This window comes from Micromys minutus (genome assembly GCF_963924665.1).
Source record: "Micromys minutus genome assembly, chromosome: 7".
Taxonomy (NCBI): Eukaryota; Metazoa; Chordata; class Mammalia; order Rodentia; family Muridae; genus Micromys; species Micromys minutus.
The window spans coordinates 33,006,169-33,029,764 of record NC_137976.1 but is presented as its reverse complement, the minus strand read 5'-3'; the positions used below and the strand labels follow the sequence as shown (position 1 = coordinate 33,029,764).

Genomic DNA, 23,596 nt, shown 5'->3' with positions numbered 1-23,596 from the left:
GAATGGGACTCGCCTCACTTTAGGCTCAGCTCATTTGGCTTCTGATACCAGCCATGGAGGATGCCGAGACAGACACTATAGAAAACATGCATGTCTCAGAGGCCAAGCAAGCCTCATCCATGATGCCACGGCCACCACATGCACCTCCCATCCCTCTGCTTACCCTCATCCCTGAGCCCGCAGCATATGAGGAGGGCCCAGCTTTCCTGGCCCAAGCAGGCATTCCAGGTTGCTCTTGCTCTTGGGGCCCCAGGAAGTAGGTACCCAAGCACAGCTGGACAGCTTGAGAGGCCACTTCCAGAACTACGATGAGGAGTTGGAAGAGGATAAGGAGAGGAAGAGGAAAAAGAGCTGAGTCACTTCTGTGTCTGGAGTCTGTCCAGGCTCCTGGACTCTGAGGACAAGGAGCAGCACCTTGTTGAGCAGACCCTGTAAATCCTCTGCTCCATTTGCAAAGGCTACATCATAGACACAATGACCATTACAGAGTCTTTTCACACCTTTTGTAAAAGCTTCATTTCGAGGCCTTTTTACTACAGTAACAGATGCCCAAAATGCAACATAGTGGTCTACCAGACTCAGCCTCTTTATAATATAAGGTTGGACCAACAGTTATAAAACATAGTTTACAAATTAGAGATTAGTCCTGAGGAAAGATAAAAAAGCAAATGCATGACTTAAATAAAGAAAGAGGTCTACATGTCCCAGAGCCTGATGTTCTATAGTCAGTCCCTTTACACAAAGAACCAAGAAAGTCCTAGAGTCACTGTTCTGTATTCCACCTGAACTTGATGATGTCTTTATTACTTGAGTTCATTGGTGCTAATGAACACACAGGATGTTTTAAACATTCACTGAGATTTAAGACATTGGGATAGAAGTTTGTGCATGTTTTAGGAGAAGTGACAATTGGCCTATACCCAAAAGATGCTCCAACATATAACAAGCTCCAACATGTTCTTAGTAGCTTTATTTATAATAGCCAGAAACTGAAAAGAACCCATATTTCCTTCAACAGAAGAATGTATACAGAAAGTGCAGTACATTTACACAATGCAGTACTACTCAACTATTAGAAACAATGACTTTATGAAATTCTGAGACAAATGTATGAAATTACAAATTATCATCCTGAGTAAGATAACCCTCTCTCTCTCTCTCTCTCTCTCTCTCTCTCTCTCTCTCTCTCTCACACACACACACACACACACACACCCACAGAGACAAACACATACACAAATACCCACACACAAAATATATCATATGCACTCACTGATAAGTGACTATTAGCCCTAAGTCTCAGATTACCCAAAATACAATTTACAGACCACATGAAGCTCAAGAAGAAGGAAGACCAAAGTGCAGATGTTTCAGTTGTTTTACAAGGGGGAAAATACTCATCAGAGAAAATATTGAGTCAATTTTGAAGCAGAGATTGAAGCAAAGGTCATCCAGAGACTGGTCCATCTGGAGATCCAGTCCATATACCGCCACCAAACCCAGACAAAATTGTCAATGCCAAGAAGTACATACTGACAGGAGCCTGATATAGCTTTCTCCTGAGAATTTCTGCCAGATGATGACAAATTCACTCATAGATGCTCACAGCCAAACATTGAACTAAGAAAGGGGTCTCCAATGGAGGAGGTAGAGAAAGGAGTGAAGAAGCTGCTGGGGTTTGCATCCCCAAAAGAACAACAGTACCAACCATCCAGAGCTCCCAGTTACTAAACCCCTATTCAAAGAATAGAAATGGATGGACCCATGACTCCGGCTGCATATGAAGCAGATGATGGCCTTATTGACCATCAGTGGGAGGAGAAGCCCTTGTTCTACTAAGGCTAGGTGCCCCAATGTATAGGAATATTAGGGTGGAAAGATTAAAGGATTTGGGTAGAGAGGCACCCTCACAGAAGCAGAGTGATGGGATAGGAGTTTTATTGAGCAGAAACCAGGAAAGAGGATACCTTTTGAACTGTAAATAAAATATGTTCAATAAAAAATTGAAAAACAAACAATAAACTAGTTTCCTTGGTCATGGTGTCTCTTCACAGTGGTAAAGCCCTAAGACACTGACCAAGTGCTCAAAATAGCACTTTCTAGTACCCGATGTTTTGTCTTTTTTGCTTATTTGTTTGTTTGTTTATTTCTTTGTTGGATTTTTAGATTGACTTTGGCTCTTGGAGAGAATAATGTCAGCACGGCTGAGGAGACTTAATTCCAACTATGTATGTATGTTTACATACCACTAACCCAACACTTCTAAGACAAGATGTTCTGAGTTACAAATAGCTGAGTTTGTTGTTGTAGTGCATATATGTACATATCAAATCATTCTGATCTTGATATTATTTAATAATACAAGTACTTTAGTTTATCAAACCAGAAGTAAAATTATTACTCAAGAAGGCAACACTCATTTGATTGCTGATTTATGTAAAGGAAAATAATTTACACAATGAATGTGTGGTCTACAAGTAATTGTTCTTTCTCATGCTCATAAGACACTCACAAGACAGATGAGTATTCATAGGGAGAACTTGGTCTTGGTGGGAAAACAGGCAACACTATTTTCTTTCTTTCTAGTCCTATCTGGGTATAAAGAATTGAAAAAGAAATCCAACTACTTTTCTCTATGAAAGTTTATGCTGTTTATTCTTTCTTTGTCTTAAATATCTTATGAATAAATAAAACTTGAAAATAACCCCATCTTGACATATTAACCTTGGATATAGCAATAATACCTCAAGGGATGGAATACTTAAGATGTGTTAAATATAACTGTCAAAAAAAGCATTTGTTTTAAAAAATGCAATATTTATTAGAAATATTTACTTTCCACATTTGATATGCTATTTTGTCCGGTAGTCTCTTATCTTTACTATCTTTCAACATCAAAATTTTATGTTCTTATTGAATTTATATTTTTATAATACTCTCATATAATTAAAGATGAACATTTTAAGTGTGACATTATTAAAATAAAATATATATTTATTTTTATAACATTTTTCCTACAATAAAGAGAAATAAATTGAAGAAAAAAATGATCCCATAGGAAAAATCCTGTACTTACCTATTGAATTGGAATAGTAGTAAGAATTGTAATCTTCTTATTCAAATTAATATTGTGAACAAGTAGTTTATTTGAAATAAAATTCTAAGGAGCATAATAGTTTAGTTTCATTTCTATTGCAATCAAATATCTTGAGAAAAACAAATTTATGAGAGAGAAAATAAATTTCAGCTTAAGCATTCAGATTACAGTCTGTTATTATGAAGAATTTACAGTGTATGGAGCTTAAGATGGCCATGTTATATCTACAGTCCAGAGTAGAAAGAATAAATGTATGCTCACTACTCAGAAGTTTCTGTCTTTCTTTCTCTATCCTTCCTTCCTTCCTTCCTTCCTTCCTTCCTTCCTTTCTATAATTCTTTCTTTGTATTTATTACATTTTTCAATACTGTAATTACCCCACTCCTGGTTTGTATTCTCAGAATTATTCATGCTATTCCTCACTCCCTCTGTCTCCTCTCTCATCCCCTCATTCCCATCAGACCTCCCTACTACCTGAGCCTGAAGTCTTTCCAGAGTTAGGTACATCTTTTCTCCCTGAGGCCAGACCAGGCAGCCCTCTACTGTATTGTGACAGGGACATAAGACCAGCAACTGTATGCTGCCTGGTTAATGGCTCAATGTCTGAGAGATATCAGAGGTCTAGGTTAGTTGAGACTGCAGGTGTTTTTATGGAGTCACCTCCTTCCTCAGCTCCTTCAAAGCTTTCCTTTATATGACCACAGGAGTTTGAGGCTTCAGTCCATTGGTTATGTGTAAGTATCTACATATGTGTCATTCAGCTGGTTATAGGGTCTCTCAGAGAACAGCCATGTTAGGCTCCTGTCTGTAAAGCATATCATAGCATCATTAATAGTGTCAAGCATTGGAGCCTCCCTTTAAGATGAATCTCAACTTGGGCTGTTTACTGGACCTCCTTTAGTACTTTCAATAGAAACAATCCTGGGTCAGGGTTTTGACTATGTGATATCAACCCCATCCCTCCACTTGATGTCCTGCCTTTCTACTGGAGGTGGACTCTATAAGTTCCCTTTTCCCACTATTGGTCATTTAATCTAAAGCTCTTCCCTTTGAATCCTGAGAGTCTCTCAACTCCAAGATCTCTGGTATATTTTAGAGAATCTCTCCATCCTTGCATTTTAAGTTTGGTATTACTACATTAATCAGGACAATCATAATAATTACCAACAGAGCTACTAACAGGCTATAATTATGTATAGAGTCCCTTAATAACAAAACCCATTGTTAACAATAAAAAAAAAACAAAACTGCTGTGGAAATCACCATTCCTGACCCCAAGCTGTATTACAAATCAATTATGATAAAAAACTGCATGGTATTGGTATATAGATGGGCAGGTAGATAAATGGAATAGAATTAATGTACCAGAAATGAACCCACTCACCTATGGTCATTTGATCTTTGATGAAGGAGCCAAAGACATACATTCAATATGAAAAGGACAGCCTCATCAAAAAATGGTGCTGGTTAAACTGATAGTCACCATGCAGAAGAATGCAAATTAATACTTTCTTATATGTAGGAAGCCGTTGGCGCCAATAGATGGTGCCAGCTTTCCGCCCATTATTCAGCCTACAAAAACCTTTCTCCTCGTGTTGCTTGGCAACCACATAAGTCACAGCCCAATCTCGGGGCACATGAATGAGCTACTGGAGGATGCACCAATCAGGTAGCAACACAAGTCTCTTAGGCATTTATAAGCAGTGCATTTCTCTCCCACGTGGGAGATAGTGGAGAGATTGCGGGAGACACCACGTGGAGAGATGGCAGAGAGATCCCACGTGGAGAGAGACCCGATAAGAGAGATTTCGGAGAGATCCCACATGGAGAGAGACTGGGCAGAGAGATCGCACGTGGGAGACTGCACGTGAGAGGTCGCCTATACAGTAGACCCCGGTAGGGAGTCCCCGGCTCAGAGAGAAGTTTCCTTCTCAAGAAGTCCCCTGCTCAGAGTGCTGTACGATAAAGGTTGTCCGCAGAAGAATCTTGTGCGTTGTTGCACGCCTGTTCCTACCGGCGGGAAGCGTGGGCGCGTGACACTTATATCCTTGTACAAACTCAACTCCAAGTGAATCAAAAACCACATAAAACCAGGTACACTTATACTAATAGAACAGAGTCAGGAAGAGCTTAGAGCACAAAGGCACAGGGGAAATATTCCTGAACAGAACATCAATAGCTTATACTTTAAGATCAATAATCCACACATGGGACTTCATGAAATTGTAAGGTTTCTTTAATGCAAAGGACACCTTCAAAAGAACAAAATGACAACCAACAAATTGGGAATGTGTCTTTACCAATCATATGTCTGATAAAGGAATTGTATCAAATATAAACAAAGATCTCAAGAAATTAGACTCTAGAGAACAAAATAATCCTATCAAAATTAGGGTACAGAGCTAAACAAAGAATTCTCAACTGAGGAATATCAAATGAATGAGAAGCACCTATAGAAATGTTCAACATTCCTAGTCATCAGAAAAAATGCAAATCAAAGCAACCCTGAGATTTCACCTCACACATGTCAGAATGGCTAAGATCAAAAATGCAGGTGACAGCAGATGCTGGCAAGGATGTGTAGAAAGAGGAACCCTCCTCCAGTGTTGGTGGGACTGTAAACTGGTACAACCACTCTAGAAAGTCTGGCATTTCCTCAGAAAATTGAACGTAGTACTACCTGAGGACCCAGCTATACCACTATTAGTCATATACCCAAAAGAAGCTCCAACACCTAACAGTGGCACATGCACAACCATGTTTATAACAGCATTATTTATAATAACCATAAGCTGGAAAGAACACAGATATCCTTCAACTGAGGAATGGATACAGCTACCAAAAACAATTACTTTATGAAATTTCTAGGCAAATGGACAGAACTTAAGGCTACCATGCTGAGTGACATAACCCAGTCACAAAAGAACACTAATAGTATGTACTGACATATGCAGCCACTAAGCCCAAGTACTATTGCTAATGCCAAGAAGGTTTTCCTGGCAGAAACTATACATAGATATCTCCTTAGAGGCTCTCCCAGAGTCATATAGATACAGATGAAGATGTTTTTGGTTAACCATTGGAATAAACACAGGGACCCCAATGAAAGAGCTAGAGAAAGGACTAAAACAGCTGAAAAGTTTGTACTCTCATGAGAAGAACAGCATCATCATCAGCCAAGGCACTCAGGTGGAGAGGGATCATCTTTATAGAATCAAGTTGAGGTGGAGGAAGTAGGGGAATGGGAGTGAAGGGTATAACATTTGAAATGATAATGAAAAAAATATCCAATAAAAAATAAGATGATTATAGCCCAAAAAGCTTGGAATACCCAACAAACCATCCACAGAACTTATGAAGCTCAAATAGTAGGAAGACCAGAAAGTAGATGTCTGTCTTTCTTAGAAGGAAACCAAAACATTTATGGGAGAAATAAAGAGACAAATAGAGGAGCAGGGATTGGAAAAAAGATCATCCAGGAACTGCCTAACCTGGGAATATACCCCATATGGACCCAATAAACCCAAGCACTTTTGCTGATGCCAACTAGTGCTTACTAGCCAGAATCTGATATGGATGCCTCCTGAGAGGCTCTGTCAGGGCCATACTGATACAGAGGAGGATTCTTGCAGCTAACCATCAGCCTTAACAGGAGTACACCAATGAAGTAACTAGAGAAAGGACTGAAGGAGATGAAAGGTTCTGCAACCCCATGGGAAGAATAAAATTATCAACTAACCAAACTCACTACAGCTCCCAGAGTTTAAAACACCAACCAATGGGTTTACATGGAGAGACCTATGATCCGGGGTGCATGTGCAGCAGAGGATGGTGTTTTCTGGCATCAATGAGAGGAGAGGCCTTTGGTCCAGCAGAGACTCGTTTTTTCCAGTATGGAGTAGCACTGGGGTGCTATGGTGGGAGAGCATAGTTGGGAGAGTGATCACCTTCATGGAGGCAATGGAAGTGGGGGATTTTGGGATAGGGTTAACATATGAAATATAAATGCAGAGAATTTCTAATACAAAATCAGTCTCCATATAATTATTTGATGTTATTTCATTCATGAAAGTAGGCAGTTATTCAAGTGATGAAGAAAATAAATATTTTGAAGTATTTAAGTGTTCCTATTGTGGATTTTGCAGACATATGTAAAGGTATAAAGCTAGTTTTAACTCTTTTAGTGATTGAAGTTGAAATGTCCCTGCTTCCTGTTCTCAATATATTGTCTTCTTCTCTATCCACTCAGCTTTCATGTACTTTCAAATGCTCTTATATGGAAATTAAAAAAAAAAAAAAAGACCTGACACATCACACAATTGAGGCCTCAGTGTACAACATAAAATCAAAGGCATCCAGGAAGATCATGCAGTTGCTAAATAAAAATATAGGAGGATTAATTGTATGGGGTATATAATAAATTTTATAGAGTACCATGTGTAACATCTTACTGACTTTAGTATTTGTGTAATAGCATGTTTGTTTTTATGAAAAATGAAAGTGAAAACATTAACACATCATTGGCTTCTTACACTGTGAAATGTTTTCTTTTTTTGGATTCATGTAATAAAACTGATTTTTTTGTTGATTGATTGAAATAAAGTAGGTCGATGTTGATAGAGTTTTTAGATTATATTTTGTAATATTTTATATATTCTACTGAACTGTGATAAAAGATAATTTTTTGAGTTATGCCACCAATACAATCATCTTTGTAGGTTTAAAAGCTTAGTATCACATAAAATGGAAGTAATAAATTAAATTTCATCTATACAGGGTCAGAATCATTTCATATTTCATGTGAATTTTAGGTTTTAACTTGGGAATTTCTGAGTCTGAAATTTTTGACTAAAATTATAGCACCATCCTTGTAAAAGAATCATAGCTGTTCACTTAGCTCCATGCCAAGGGACCTATCACTAATTTTGACAAACTGGAGTTGAGTGGAAATTGTCTGCCTGACATCCTGTCTTTTGGATTTAAATAGAACACCTGTCTTTTTTTTTTTTTTTTTTTTTTTTTTTTTTTTTTTTTTTTTGCTCCACAGGAGCAAGAGCTTGAGTTATGAAAAGGCTGCATCACAAGAAAAACTTAGGGAAAACGACCGATCTGGAAAAGACCTTTGCAATTAACCTTGCCTTCAGAAAATTGAATGTATTGCCTTCAATATGTTAATTTATATATTTTCTTTCTTTCTAGGGAAATGATAGGTTTCTAATTTTTACACATTATTTTTAAACATCAAAAATTTTTATACAAATGTTTTATTTTTTATCTCTAGGATAAACATTTTTTTTATTTTTCCTACTTGACATTCTGAAATAATTATTATCTGTAAAATGTGAAATCTGACAATCTAATGTGTAATAGTGGTGACTGATAGCTGACAGACAGAAGCATATTATGAAGGATTCCATCCAGAAAGTCCTTTTACTGAAGAATATTCCACTAAGAATATATATGGACACTACTCAAATATGTTAACCTACACACATTCTGAGAGGTGACATATTTTTAATACACTTAAATGATATTATGTTTGAGTTAATAAATAACATTAACATTTACACTCTCATATATATATATATATGTAGATATATATATATATCTTTACATGATATGTATTAATCTAATAAAATGTATTGTTAATAATAACTCAAAAGACTTTAAACTCATCATATATTCCTCCAGAAATGCAAATTCATTCTTAAAGTCTTATTAAGGAAAATAAAATATCTTATGTCATGTAATGTCAGCTTGAACTGAAACGTCACAATTGATATGGCATCTAAAGCATTCTCGAATGAAATATCAAGGTTAACTGGTCTAACCCACTGTGCCATGTCCTGCTTGCTAACTGAATAATATTTATTTTAGCAAATGTCAGTCTCATAATGATTTCATTGACTTTCATTACATGGCTTTACAAAATATGCAACAGAATCCTAAATTGAACTTTGCGTCATGACAACCAATCAAATCATGCCAGATGGACAACTGTCTCAAACAGAAAGGTCCAGAGAAGCTTATTAAATCAATGAGAAACAAGAAAAGACAAAAAAAAAAAAAAAAAAAAAAAAAAAACCTTTAGGACAGACATAGACAGAATAAAGGAAAAGGGATATAAACAGCTCCATCTTCCGCTGGCTGCACTCATACATCATGGGACTGAAATCGATTCTAATTGGACATGCACAAAAAACAATCAAAATGTGTGTGGAACATGGAACTATTAATGAAATGTGCATTGTGGCTGTATATCAGAATTTAATACAATCATATTTATCAAATAACTTATTTGTATTTCAATTTACTTTGAATTTATATATATGTCACTTTACTAAATTCCATATAATTAATATAATGGTCATTTCAAATATTACTTATATGTAAATGAAGTTTATGATGATACATATATGCTTAGAGAGAGAATTTATTCCAGGAGATCATTTGAAATGAGTAGTAATCATATCATTTCATTCTTTTCTAGCATAAACTAACAGCCAGTGTTTTAAAGCTTACATATATACAAGAAGCATAACATTTATTAACAAAAGGTAATGTTTTTCTGAAGAAAAACAACAACAAAAAATAAATCAAAGTGAAAGAATTAGGAGATAAATATATGTATGTTTCTTGTTTGTGAAATTAATATTGTATTAAAAACATACAAATGTATGAGTATATAATTTCTGAATTATAGAGATACTTTCAACTAAATTTATTTGAAGATATAAGTAAATGAAATAATTCTAGCAATTTTAATGACACAGAGTCTACAATCTAAATTCAGAAAAAAATAACAATATCCATGAAGAGTGAGAAAAGCAAGAATATCTTTATGTTTGGTTATACCAATGAAATAGAAATAACAGAATCTTTCCATCTTCAGATATTTCCATTACTTCTTTTCATCCCCTTCAGCTTCATCTCATTTGTACTTTATCTTCTTTTCTCTTCCTCTTCTCCCCATGACCCTTTTAATTCTCTGTGGCATTCATTAGCAAAGGAGTTAGGCAACTTGAAATGCAGAGTGGATTTTGCAAACTCAAGATGAAGGGAAGAGTTGATATTATCATATATTACACTCAAAATGTCAGTCAATTAAATGAGGTCAATGCATATAATCAATGGCTCCTATTACTGAATAGCCATCTTGCCAACAGCAATCTACAAATTTAATGCAATCCCTATCAAAATTCCAACTCAATTCTTCATGACTTAGAAAGCAATTTGCAAATTTATTTGAAAAAGAACAAACAAAAACAAAACCAGGATAGTAAAAAACATTCTCAACAATAAAAGAATGTCTCGGTGAATTACAGTCCCTATCCTCAAGCTATATTGCCGAGCAATACTGATAAAAACAAAAAAACAAAAAAACAAAAAAACAAAACAAAACAAACAAACAAAAAAACAAAAACAAAAAAGCCCCACTATATAGTACTGGTACAGGGACAGGCAGGTAGACCAATGGAATAAAACTGAAGACCCAGAAATAAACACAGACACAAATGATCACTTTGACAAAGAACCTAAAACCATCCAGTTTAAAAAAAATGCAGTATTTTCAAAAATGGTGCTGATTCAACTGATGATCAGCATGCAGAAAAATGCAAATCAATCCTTTTTTATCTCCTTGTACAAAGCTCAAGCTCAAGTGGATCAAGGATCTCCATATAAAACCAGATACACTGAAACAAATAGAAAACATCTGGACAGAACATCAATGGTCTATTCTTTAAGATCAAGAATCAAATGAATGGTGTTTTAGTCCCTGGGAGTTCTGAAAGGTTTGTTTGGTTGATAATGTTGTTCTTTCCATGGGTTAAACATTCTTTTGGCTCCTTCAGAAGACAAGTTTTAAAACATGCTGTAACACCAACCAATGAGCACACACGGAAAGACCCATGGCTCCAGTTGTACATGTAGCAAAGGATAGATTTGTTTGGCATCAATGGGAGAAGAAGCATTTGGTCATGTGACTGCATGTTTTCCAGTATAAGGGAATACCAAGGCAATGAGGTGGAAAGGGTGGTTGGGAGAGGATCCTTCATGGAAACAAGTGGAGGGGGCATAGAAGAAGAGAGGGAAGGAGGATAACATTTGAAATATAAATACATAGAATATTCAATAAAAATAAACAAAAAGAATCAATGAATGGGACCTCATAAAATTAAAAAGATTCTGTAAGGAAAAGGGCACTATCAATAGGAGAAAAAAGAAATCAATAGATTGGGAAAAGATCTTTACCAATCCTACATCATATAGAGCGGTTAATGTCCAGTATATACAAAGAACTCAAGAAGTTAAACTCCAGAGAATCAAATAACCCTATTTAAAATAGAGTAAAATTCTATACAAAGAATTCTCAACTTAGGAATATCAAATAGCCTAAAAGACCAAATGAAATGTTCCAACATCCTTAGTCTTCAGGGAAAGGCAATTTAAAAAAAATTCTGAGATTCTATCTAATCACTCAGAATGGTTAATATTAAAACCTCAGGTGACAGAAGATGCTGGCAAGGAGTGGAGAAGAGAAACACCTCCACTGTTATTGGGATTGCAAGCTGGCACAAGCACTGTGTAAATCAGTTTGGCAGTTCCTCAGAAAATTGAATATTTTACTACCTTAGGACACAACTATGCCACTCCTGGGCTTATACACAAAAGATGCTTCAACATTTAATAAGGACAGATGTTCTACTATGTTCATAGCAATCTTATTTATAATAGCCAGAAGCTAGGAAGAACCCAGATGTCCTTCAACAGAGGAATCTATATATAAAATGCTATACATTTTCATAATGAATTACTACTCAGCTATGAAAAATAATGACTTTATGAAATTCTTAGGCAAAAGGATGGACCTAGAAAATATCATCCTGAGTGAGGTCACCCAGATACACACACACACACACACACACACACACACACACATACACACAAACACATGGTATATACTCACTGATAAGAGGATATCAGCCCAAAAGCTAGAAGTACTCAGGGGAGGAAATACAAAGTGTAGAGCAGAGACTGAAGGAAGGACAGTCCAGAAACTGTCACACCTTGGACTCCATCTCCTATGCAGTTACCAAACTTAATTTTGCAAACAATATTGCTGATGCCAAGAAGTGCATGCTGATAGGATTTTGATATAACTGTCTCCTGAAAAGCTCTTCCAGATCCTGAAAAAATACAGAGGTGGATACTCACTGCCAACCATTAAACTGAGAATGGGGTTTCCTAGCTAAAAGTTATAGAAGGGACTGAATGAACTCAAGGGGTTTGCAACTCCATAGTAAGACCAACAACATAAACCAACCAGAATCCCCAGAGCTCCCAGAGACTAAACCACTGTTCAAAGAGTACAGAGGAACCCATGACTCCAATTGTACTTGTAAAAGAGAATGGCTTTGTTGGGCACCAATGGGAGGAGAAGCCCTTGGTCCTGTCAAAGATGGATGCCCCAGTGTAGGGGAATCCTTATAGAGGAAAGTGGGTGGAATGGTTAGGTGGGTAGGGGAGCACCCTCATAGAAGTAAGGGGGAGTTGGCAGGGAATAGGGAGTTTCTAGAGGGGAAACTGGGATAGGTAATAACAGTTAAAATATAAATAAAAACAATCCAATAAAAGAAAAAGAAAAAGATCATTCATTAAAAGTTTTATCAATCTAAATGTACTTCAAAACAACACCCAACTTTGAATTTAACATAGTACAAAGGCCTGGTAGCTGAGACAATAGGCCAGTATTATTATATTTCAGTCAAATAAATTATTTTCTTATATCTCTAGTGATGTGTGTGTGTTTTCAGAAAATATCATATAATTAGAAATAGTTAATATATCTGAAATATAGAAATTATTCACTATTTCTCTCATAAATAAACACATAAGCTGAAACTTATTTTGAAAAAACATGTCATTTCTAGATATGATAAACAATACTAAGTGTACAGTCTCAACTTTTGGCAGTGTTTATTTGCTACTAATATAATAGAAGTATTATGCTATTAACAATTGACATCAAGAGAATCCTGAAAATATTCCAGTTTTGAATAGTTAAACTATGTCACAAAAAGCCTTATCATATTTTCAGTATTACAAAAATAAATAAAACTGGAGGCATTTTCGAAAGATTAGATCTCTTTCTAATAGGCAATGTTACAGCTCTTACGACAGAGGCTCTCAGATAATGGAGGGATTCTTGCACACCTTTAATCCTTCTGGATAGGCTTCTTATATACAATTTTGGGATGGGTCAGGGTCTGGCCACAGGTACTTCCAATTTGCTTGACATGAAAGCTCGGAAAGACATCATCTACATATTTGGTGTTATGGTCCTGCTTCTACATGCCTGGTCTGTTTTGAGTCTATGTAACATGTGGCACATCCTCAGCTGTGGAGGAGGGACTTAGGGCATGACATACATGACTCAAACCTCTCTACATGGGCTGTGGTTAGCTGTAGCTTTGTGAGAGGGGCCTGATCTCCTAGAAAACTCCGAAGCTCAGTCCCTCAGGGTTCCAGGGGCTTCAACTATCTTGACTGGGTATCAGGGTATCTTTCACATGCCACAGCCCCACAAAACCCCAAATACAAAATAAATCTAGACAAAACCCAGGAAAGTATGATACAAAACTAATTATCTAGTAAACATGCATGCTAAGAATTTAAATAGCATAAATAAAGTGTTGTTCTAATAATAACTCTGAGAGAACTAAATAGGTAATGTTTTGGACAAAACAGAAACTGTTTGATTTAAAAAGATAGAAGAACAAAATAAATTGACTGACAGTACCAGAAATAAAGAAGTATATTTTCAAACATTTTTTACAGCTATGTTAATACTGCAGTGAACAGAAGAATGAAAGGAAAGAAAAAAATGATGTTGCAATAAAAAAACAAAACAAATATGTACTTTATAATGACCAAGTATAAATAACTGCACTTAAAACATATTAAAAGACAAGCATATTAAATTTCATGTTTCAAGATTAAACTGTGCCTAATTCACTATAGCACTATTTCAAAATTTTTACCCCAGAAAGAACAAGTTTTATATCTTTTACAGGTGTGTTTTTTCGTGTGTATGTTCATATACAGAGAACAAAATTTAGGGATTTGTTCTCTTAATCGACTGTGACATATGGGTATCAAAGAAGGCCATCAAAATGGCACAGCAAACATTTTTCACCCCTGATCTGGATCATCAGCCACCATTTATTTATCTAATTATTCATACTTTTACAAATTCCAATTCATCAAATGTATAAAAGGTAAAATTTCAACTTCTATTTTTCGTATATTTTAAAATCTACTCCTCTTGGGAAAGACAAAAACAATATTTCTGCTAAAAATAATGAGCTGTTTGTGTTGGAACATGTTGATAGGAATTATTAAAGGTGACAGAGCAGGAGGATCACAAGGTCGAGGCTAACCCATACTCTTCTCCCTTGCTCCGCTTTTGGGTGGAGCCGGCACGTTTTTGATCCGAGCATTCAGAAGGCAGAGGCACACTGATATATGAGTATGAGGCCAGCCTTGGTCAATGGAGCAAGTTCCAGGACTTCCAGAGCTATACAAAAAGAAACCCCGTCAACCAAACAACCACAACAGAACAATCAAACAAAAAAGAGCAAATGTTTTTAATAATGTTCCTCATTAAAGTATGCAAAATGAAAATCTGTTGCCAGATATGCTCAAGAACATTAGTCACTTAGATTAAAACCTCATCAAAAAATACAGAATTATCAGAGTTGCTAAAATTAAAAACAGAATTTCTACTTGTTAAGGATATGAAACAAATATAAACAGCAATTGATTATATTGCAATTTCTGATTGAATGCTCTAATAAATAATATAGCACCATTATATATAAATGGCCTGTTACATCACAATCACAGAAAAATCAGAGCAATAAAATTAAATCAAGTAAATATGTACGTGATACATGAATATTAAAATTATCATGCATTTTAAAAAATCATGAAAATTGCAATAAATATTTTGACCCAGTAGGTAAGTTGAAGGTTAGTAGAGTCTTTCCTTAAAAGAATGCCACAATTTAATTGTCTGAAAGTATCCCACAAAATAATTTTAAAAGTCATGTATTTAATTGTCCATCTCACCAGAATATACTGTTAAACAACAAAATGCATTCAAATTCAATTATTTGCCATTGATATATTTATTTGAAACTCACAACTTGAAATAACATCTTTTCTTGGAAAAAATATGTTGTTTGTTTTTTCCCTATGTGTGTCCTGGATTATTTTTAGACACTCAAGTATTTATGTACTTTTGGTATGATTTATAGCTTTGCCAACAATTGCATCTTCTTGGCAATGTGGATGGGAATGTGCTTTACTTGTCTTTCTGCCTTTGGCTTATTTCTTCATCCCTGTACATTTTCTCCTCTCCTTCTGGTTTTTTTTTTTTTTTTTTTTTTTTTTTTGTGTGTGTGTGTGTGTGTGTATGGGGGAGAGAGAGAGAGAGAGAGAGAGAGAGAGAGAGAGAGAGAGAGAGAGAGAGAGAGAGAGAGAGAGAGAGAGAGAGAGAGATGGAGAGAGGGAGAGAGGGAGAGAGAGAGTCAGAGTTCTTCTGTCTTAGGTTTATATTACTTTTTTGTAGATAACAATATGACCAAAAGCAATTTCTTGGGGAAAGGGTTTATATTAATTTATATTCTTCAGTCATTGGTAAAAGAAAACCAAGACAATAACTGAGGGCAGGAAGAAGGAGAAGCAGACATGGAGCAGAGACAGATAGAGAGTGACATTTATGGGCTTGTTTCTCATGGCTTCTTTGGCCTGTTTTTTTGTACAACCGAGGACTACCTATCCAGAAATGCTTGCATCTCTAATAGACTGGGAACTCCCACATCGGTTATTAATCAAGTAAATCACCAATATGCTTGCCTACTTGCCAATATTATGGAGTCATTGCTCATTGAGATCCCATCATTCCAAATTACTCCAGCTTGTGCCAAGTTCAGAAAAAAAAAAAAAAAAGCTAACTAGCACACTACTAATAAGATGATTTTTTTTCAGAATCTTACTCAGCTGCTCTCCAATCAATCTTCCCCTATTGTACTGTCCAGTGCTATTATTCTTTATTCTTTTATATCCTAATAACTGACAGATATGTGAGGATATAAATATCTCCACACTCCTTTTTGTAAAACCAGTACTTATCTCTAGAGATCACAGATAAGACAGATCTAAAGTTGTCCTACAAAGAGTTTTTCTTTTTATAGAACACAGGAACAATTTCTATACTCCTTTTATTTTTGCTGAGGGATTTTAAAATTACTTCCCCATAAGTGTTCATGCTCTTATCTTTGTTGGTATAATTCAACCAAAGAAAAATAATTGCTCCTTATTGCTGTTCATCAGTATTCCAATTAAAAGCAAGGAAATTAATTTTGAGACCAATTAGTTCTAAAATAGAAAGTAATTGTTTTGACAGATGGCCCTCTATAAGGCTAAGATTTGCTCTTGAACTCTTGTGCCTTTCATTTGTGACATTCTACCTTTTCCTTCACTTTAGAAATGGACACATCTCTGCAATGTATATGGGCAGAAAAAGGGGCAGGGGCAGTTACAGAAAAAAAATCCATCTCACAGTATTTAATCTTACAATTAAGAACATAGGTACTAAACCACAGGGTCTTCTGTAGAAGATGTTCCAGGCTTGTTATAAATTCAATTACTGAACCCTAACTCTATGAAGAACTATAAATTAAGCTATACTTGAAATATTTGCTTTTATTAGGACATTTATTGGCAGGATTTCATTAGATATTGCCAATTACTTTTTATGTGGGTGGGAGTAAAGTGTGGTTAACAATTAACAAGGAAGCACACTATGATTTAAAGCTTCTGTTACACATTTTTTAAGAATAGAGAAATTCACATAATTTGTTACTTTAGATTTGAGGATAGAATCAATTTCAATTTTTTTACTCAAATTTAGATACTGATGATATTCCTGAAATAATAAATCAATAGCATTGGCACACACACACACACACACACACACACACACAAGGAAACTAGGAGATTCTTAGTATGCTGGATTTCATTTGGGCAAGCTCTCTCAACCCCCCTCACTTTTACCCCTGAAAAACAAAAATTACACACATGAATCCTTTACAGAGAACATATCTATGGTTAATGTTCCATATTATCTTGAAAAATAAACTGCTTTACAAAATTTTTAGTAAATGATATAAAAATTTAAACACTATCTAACAATATAATGGGTTATGAAAAAAAGAGTATAATCTTAACAATATTTTGCAATAAGGAAGGAAAATTATTGTTATCAGATCAATCAATTTGTATCAATTCCAACCACAGTTCTAACCTGTATTAGCTGCGAATAAATTACTGAATACATCAATTGACCTTGAGTTTTTATGTTGTGGCTTTAAAATCTGCAAGCACATGAAATAAGGAACAATTAATTCTGTGAAGTGATCCCTGAATGGTATAGCACAATGTAAGGTAATTAAGTATCCTGGAAGTAAATAATTATGATGAAATATTAATAAAGTTGAAGACTGTAGGTAGGTAAAAATTCAAAAAGACAGAGGTAGCAGTTGTAGAGATTAAAAAATGTAGACTCTTCTTCAGAGGAGATGAAACAGCAGAATATTGTAAGAAATGTATAGACTTTCTGGATAACTAGATGATAAACAACATACACTATAAGAATGTGTTTAATATTTTAATAATTATTTCTTGTTCATTATGTTTAAAATATTAACTGTGATACTTTGATACAAATATTAGTTTGGTGAAACAGAATGAAACATGGCATATCTAATAACTGACATATATAAATAAATAATTAATAACTATATCTATAGCCACAGCCATATCTATCTATCTACCCACCTACCTACCCACCTACCTACTTACCTACCTATACCTTCTACACACTGAACGCCAATACTGAACTATATCTAGATTAATAGAGGAGTGTTTGGAAACTCATATTTTACCTTAACTATTCTATATAGTTACTTGAATATTTCCATTTTACACACTGGTGGGATGTGTTTTAGTATTTGCATAGATGCATACAATGGCTTTTATATTTTTCATCATCCCTTTTTGCATCTTCTATTCTCCCCTCTTATGTTTACTAGTTACACACTTTTTCTCATGCATTCTCCTATTTATACATTCACTTGAATTATATATTTTAATTTATTTTCAGCATACAGAATGTTTGGATTAAATAAAATATAAGCCTGTGCATCACCATTTTGGGCCCTAGCTTCCCTGTCATATCCGGGTAAGAAGTCCTCCTCTCTGTCTTCATGAACTCTCCCTGTAATAACATTAAAGCAAATGTTTTGTTAACATTGTAGTATTAATCTTTCATAAAAACATGGGTATGTTTTGAAGTCATGCTTACTTTTTTAATTTTCAACATTTTAATTAAAATACAATTGTATAATTTTCTTCTTTCATTTTTCTACCCGCCTGTTCCATATTACCTACCTGAAATTTCTCACACTCACAAACTAATCAAATTTCAAGTTGGTAAACTTTTTCTTTGATTCTTTTAATACATCTGTGCAAAGTGTATGTGTGTGAGTGTACATATGTATACATGTGTGTGTGAGTTCACTTTGTTTAAATGTCTACTGAATCATGTCTGATTAATTTGCATTTGATTACCAAACAGTTGTTTTCACTTCTAACAAAGGCTAATTCTCTCTCTTTCAGCAGCCATTAAATGCCTTCAGTTCTTTTTATGAAGATGAAGCCCCATTTTCTGCCTTTACTCTTAGACTGTGTCTTTGAACTACTATTCTTCCAGCTTTAGCTATACAATAATTTCAAGTAAAGTATTCTCATACTAGACATTCTGGAATTCCAGTCCTTATACTGTTTCCAGCTACTGCATGTGATGTTTCTGGATCCAGAGATACAGGAATTGTTACTGCATGTATATTCACCTGGGCATAGTTTCCACAATCCACTGATCTTTCCACTGTGAACAGTTGTGGTTTTATGTAATAGTTTCCATTGATTCTAGGGCTATGATTTCTTATTTAATTAAGGTAATTTTTGCACTTATCCTAAAAAAAAAATACTTACAAACAAAGAAAATTTATGCACAATAGGCATGGAGCTAGGTTTGTGCCTGTGGAGAAGCCAAAATATGTCTATTTTCATATAATTTTATTAAAATGTGGTAGTTATAAATGCTGCCATATAATAATACAAATATAACTTTAAGACAACATTTTTGATTGAAATAAAATAAGATTCAATACATGCAAAGAAAATGCATAATTGCAGAAGGCTGTGGAGATTGCCCAAACAAAAACTAAGTGCATGTGATTGAAGAAGATACTTGTTGATGATTTCTGGCATCCAAGTTCTCACATTTTACACACACACACACACACACACACACACACAGAGAGAGAGAGAGAGAGAGAGAGAGAGAGAGAGAGAGAGAGAGAGAGAGAGAGGAGTTAACTCCTTTACATAAATATAAAAATATACTAATTACAAATACTCATTTATGTAAATAGAACTAATTCATGTACTACTATAGACTTTCTTGGAACAACTAGTATCTCTCTTTCCAATTGATAGACAGCTATCTTAGTCAAGGTTTCTAATTCTGCACAAAACATCATGACCAAGAAGCTAGTTGGGGAGGAAAGGGTTTATTCAGCTTATACTTCCACATCACTGTTCATCACCAGAGGAAGTCAGGACTGGAACTCAAACAGGTCAGAAATCAGGAGCTGAAGCAGAGGCCATAAAGGGATGTCACTTACTGGCTTGCTTCCCATGGCTTGCTGAGCCTGCTTTCTTATAGAACCCAGGTCTACCAGCCCAGGGATGACACCACCCACAATGAGTTGGGCCCTCCCCCCTTGATCACTAGTTGAGAAAATGCCTTTCAGCTGGATCTCATGGAGGCATTTCCTCAACTGAGGATCCTTTCTCTGTGATAACCCACGCTTGTGTCAAGTTGACACAAAACCAGGCAGTACAATTGACACCTTGTCAACTTGACACACAAATTCATAGTAAGCTCTAACCCTTACTTTCTTGTTCATCCCCAAGATCTAGATAACCTTGAGTTCCACAGTCTTTACCAGTTCTTATATTTTAAAATTGCAATACTTTTAAATATTTAATCTCTTTTAAAAATCAAATTCTTTTTACTATTTAAAGTCTCTAAATTTTGGGCTTCACTTCTTCCTTTAAGAGGGAAAGATATCAGGGGACAGTCACAATCTAAACAAAATCAATCTTTAACCATCCAGTGTCTGGGAATCCACTTATGAACTTATGGGCTCACCCAAGGGCTTGAGTCACTTCTCCAGCTCTGCCCTTTGTAGCACACACTTTGTCTTCTAGACTCCAGCTGCCTGTTTTCCATGGCCCCTGCTGTTCTTGGTGATCATCTCATGGTATTGGCATTTCCAAAACACTAATGTCAGTCCTCGGGAAATAATTGCCACTGAGGATGCACCTTCACCAATGGCTTTTCATGGCCTTTCACAAAGACAAGACTTAGCTGTTCTCCATGACCCCTTTATTCTTTCAAAACCAGTACCACCTGGGTGACTCTTACACATTACCAAATCCAGCCACAGCATGAGGTACAACCTTGGCTATCTCTGGAACACATCCTCTTTGTGCTTTCAGAAAACAGTTCCCAGAAGATTTCACCTCAATAATGCTGGTCTCTTCTTAATCACCACTAGTATTTTAGCTACAGGTGACCAGCATCAATAGTCCCAGTAATGCAAGGGATTTGCTTCAGTAGTTCTTGTATCTAGTTAATCACAGCTGATTCTTCAGCCCCAGCTAAACAAAATCACAGAATCTTCACAACAAAAACAGCAACAGCCCTGATCAAAGAGTCTTTTATCTTCCCTCTGAAATTTCATAAGCCAGGCCTCCATCTTCTACACTGTTCTCAACATTATCTCCCAAACTATTGCTAAGTATCCCACAGAACTCTTAATATTCCAATGGCTCTTCTACCTCAAAGTTCCAAAGTCCTTCCACAGTCCTCCCCAAACCATGGTCAGGTTGTCACAGGAATACCCTACTATGCTGGTGCCACTTCTGTCCTAGGATATTTTTGTACCCCAAAATCCCATACAAACACAACTCTCCATCCCAGTTGCTTTGCATACAGGCATATATGTTCAACTCTCAATCCACAAACCCTCTACACAGCAATATTACATCAAATAGACAAAATACAAACTGCCCTTCATATAAGATGCTAGACCTATAAAATCCTTAATATTCATGGCTATTTAATTCCAATTAATATCCCCTGGGTGTAGCTGGTCTTTGGGAAACTCCTTGTTGCCATGATGACCTTCAGTGTCTGTCCTCTGACCTCCACAGAGCTCTCATCACTCTCTACTTCCCTCGCCCCACCTAGTCACTGGCTTTCCTTTATTTTATTAATAAAAATGGGAAGGTTCAGTTGGAGTCATGTGACTAGGCCAACTTTCTTGGGGAAGTAGAGTTAACATTAAAATACAACAGCTTCAGGACAATCTACACTATGCCTCCAGATAGAAGAACTGTTGAGATCGAGAGAGCCTAAACAAAATGAAACTCAGAATTAAGGAAAGTAGGAGTAGGGCTAACTTACTGCCTGCATTAGAATAGTAAACTTGAAACCCCACTGAGAGAACCATGACACTCAGTCACATAGAAAAAAAATAATAGTGGGAGACCTCAACACCTCACGCTCACCAATGGACAGATCATGGACAGAGAAACTGTACAAGGACACAGTAAAACTAGCAGAGGTTATGAGCCAATTGGAAATAATAGATATCTACAGAAAATATCATTCTAAAACAAAAGAATATACCTCCTTCCCAGCACCCTACAGCACCTTCTCCAAAATTGACCAAATAATCAGTCACAAAACAATCCTCAATAGATATAAAAAGATTGAAATACTCCCATGCATCCAATCAGACCACCATGGACTAAGGCTGGTCTTTAATAACAAAAAAGACAACAAAAAGCTCATATGCACATGGAAATTAAACAATAATACTTAAACAATAGCAGCATCAAAGAAGAAACAAAGAAAGAAATTAAGGATTTTCTAGAATTTAATGAAAATGAAAACACGACACACCCAAAACTATGGGATGCATTAAAAGCAGTACTGAGAAGAAAACTCATAGCTCTGAGTGCTTCAAAAAGAAACTGGAGAGACCAAACACTAGCAATTTGACAGCAGAGTTGAACACTCTAGAACAAAAGGAAGCAGATACACCCAACAGGAGTAGACAGCAAGAAATAACAAAACTTAGGAAAGAAATAGAACAAATAGAATCAAAAAGAACCATTAAAAGAATCAACAAAACCAAGAGCTGGTTCTTTGAGAAAATCTTTGTTGCAATCATAGTCAAGTAACTTTATTTAAAATCAATCATACCCCATAGTTTCAGATTTTGATGAAATTCTTTCTATCCTTCAAATACAATGTGTACTATTTGCTTCTACTTGACTGAGTTCTGGCAATGAATTTTTAGCATACACTGAGATGATAACTTCACCCCCAGTTTGATGCCAGTCCTGTCTACACAGAACTACTTTTTTCCCTGCATCTTTTTTAGTCCACACGTTTCCCACTTGTAAAACCCTCTTGGGCTAAGAATGTGTTAAAATCTGAAGATTTTCTTCTACAACAGCTCCAGTATTTCATCCCCTCATGGAAAATGGGTACTCCAGACTTCTTCTAGACTCTGTAGACCCTGGTAAGTCTTTGAACACCCTCCATTTTTACAAGAAGTCCCAATCTTAATTTCATCACTGTCTTCTTCTTTTTTATCTTCTTCATTCCCAGATGACAGTTTAAGTTTATCAAGTGCTTGTTTTAGGGAAGCCAATATTTTTAATTCCAAGTTTGTCATTGGCTCATCTGAGCTTGGCCTTTTTACTGCTTCTCCTGGCTTAGGGGCTTGAATGATGTGCTCCTGAAATTTGGGTTTTAGTTCGTATAGTTCCTTCTCAGTAGTCTTGACTTCAGGCTTGACTGGTTCAGGTGGCTTCTCACTATTATGCCTACCTTTTGCACAGCCTACAATGCCTAAGAAGTCAGAAAAATCAGTTATTCTTCCATACAGCAGGGCCAACCCTTTAGGGCATCATGAAAGACAGGAACACCTGGGTGGTATGTGCAAGTGTTGTCCGTGTTGGCCTCGGGGTCAAAACACTGACCACAGCCGCGGTTGTAACACAGGGGTGCCATTCCGTTTTCCTGGCGAAATCCACACCTCCCAGACCAGAAGTGAATCACCAAGGCAATCAGCAGCAATACTGCTCAGGCCGCAGCTAGCTTCCGGAAGCCGCCGGGACGGCTTCACAAATTTTCCCGAACATTCCGGTTCCAGAAATATGTTTTCAATGTAATAAAGTTTAAAATCAAAATGTAAATCATCTTCTCTCTCTTTTTTTCCATTGGCT

General features: G+C 35.9%; 1 pseudogene across 1 annotated transcript; it reads right to left on the bottom strand.

Moving 5' to 3' along the window:
• Window positions 1-303: 303 nt before the first annotated feature.
• LOC308422638 (cysteine and histidine-rich domain-containing protein 1-like) lies at window positions 304-23,381 on the bottom strand (annotated as a pseudogene). The gene is made up of 3 exons: window positions 23,267-23,381; window positions 22,495-23,210; window positions 304-585 (listed from the first exon to the last, which is right to left on the bottom strand). The product of its transcript is annotated as a cysteine and histidine-rich domain-containing protein 1-like (transcript).
• Between the last annotated feature and the right edge of the window lie 215 nt (window positions 23,382-23,596).